The following is a 1780-nucleotide window of genomic DNA, read 5'->3' on the forward strand; positions in this document are numbered from 1 at the left end:
AGTATAGTAACAGGAGTCTAGTCTATACATTACCACAGTATAGTAACAGGACTCTAGTCTATACAGTACCACAGTATAGTAACAGGAGTCTAGTCTATACAGTATAGTAACAGGAGTCTAGTCTATACATTACCACAGTATAGTAACAGGAGTCTAGTCTATACAGTACCACAGTATAGTAACAGGAGTCTAGTCTATACAGTACCACAGTATAGTAACAGGAGTCTAGTCTATACAGTACCACAGTATAGTAACAGGAGTCTAGTCTATACAATACCACAGTATAGTAACAGTAGTCTAGTCTATACAGTACCACAGTATAGTAAAAGTAGTCTATACAGTACCACAGTATAGTAACAGGAGTCTAGTCTATACATTACCACAGTATAGTAACAGGAGTCTAGTCTATACAGTACCACAGTATAGTAACAGGAGTCTATCTCCTGTTTCCGTAGTGAGGCAGCTTGTTACTTTTATTTCTTATTTGTATTTTTTTATTTTTAAACTGCATTGTTGGTTAGGGCTTGTAAGTAAGTATTTCACTGTAAGGTCTACCTACACCTGTTGTATTTGGCGCATGTGACTAATAAAGTTTGATTTGATAGTCTATTAAGTTGTAATATAGATTAATGGAATTTTGCATTTCTTGAATCCAGCCTTGAAACCTCTTGAATTGGATTAGATATATGATTTGAATATTGCTAAATTAATTTAATTGGATACAGTTGCAGATAAACATATTGGCACCCTTGCACCTTTCTTAAATAATGACCTATTTCTTCTAAAATAAGTTGAAATTGATGGTCTCCACACCTTATAGGATTTTCAACATTGCAGAACCAATACATGTTTTGTTAACTTAAGTTTACATTCGGCTAATTCAGCCACACCCATTGCTGACAGGTGTATAAAATCGAGCACACAACCATGCAATCTACATAGACAAACATTGGCAGTAGAATGCCTTACTGAAGAGCTCAGTGACTTTCAACGTGGCACCGTCATAGGATGCCACCTTTCCAACAAGTCAGTTCGTCAAATTTATGCCCTACTTGAGCTGCCCCGGTCAACTGTAAGTGCTGTTATTGTGAAGTGGAAACGTCTAGGAGCAACAATGGCTCAGCCGCGAAGTGGTAGGCCACACAAGCTTACAGAACGGGACCGCTGAGTGCTGAAGCGCGTAGCACGTAAAAATCGTTTATCCTCGGTTGCAACACTCACTACCAAGTTCCAAACTGCCTCAGGAAGCAAAGTCAGCACAATAACTGTTTGTCGTGAGCTTCTTGAGTATCCACACGTTACACATCCACACACACAGCAGCCTAGCCTGAAAATATTTTTGATATCTCAGATTGTTCTGAGAAATATTTCCAGGCTCTGCTGGCATGGAATCTCCCAGGATAAACATCTATGCTCTCCTCCCGGAGGTTATGACAACACAACATCAAACACCGTAAATACACAACTTGATGCAACCACATGAAAAGGTTGGGAACATGTTTTCATTGGCCAGTGAGAGGTCAAGCCCTCGCCACAGCTACAACTTATTTATCAGAATTCCTGCTGTAAAAATAGCTACATTATTTCTGACACCCACAACTCAGCTGCACCATGCAAGTTTTTTTTTTTTTTTAAGATTTATGTTTGGTTTGTTAAAATAGAATCTTTAGTCTTGGGTCCCTGAATTTTTAAAACATTTCTTTACTTTTGATATTGAACACAACATTGTTGTTGAGGAAGAGCTTGCAGGTAACGGGGCGTTTATACTATTGGTAAAACG

The sequence above is a fragment of the Salvelinus namaycush genome, unplaced genomic scaffold, assembly GCF_016432855.1.
Source record: "Salvelinus namaycush isolate Seneca unplaced genomic scaffold, SaNama_1.0 Scaffold102, whole genome shotgun sequence".
Lineage (NCBI taxonomy): Eukaryota > Metazoa > Chordata > Actinopteri > Salmoniformes > Salmonidae > Salvelinus > Salvelinus namaycush.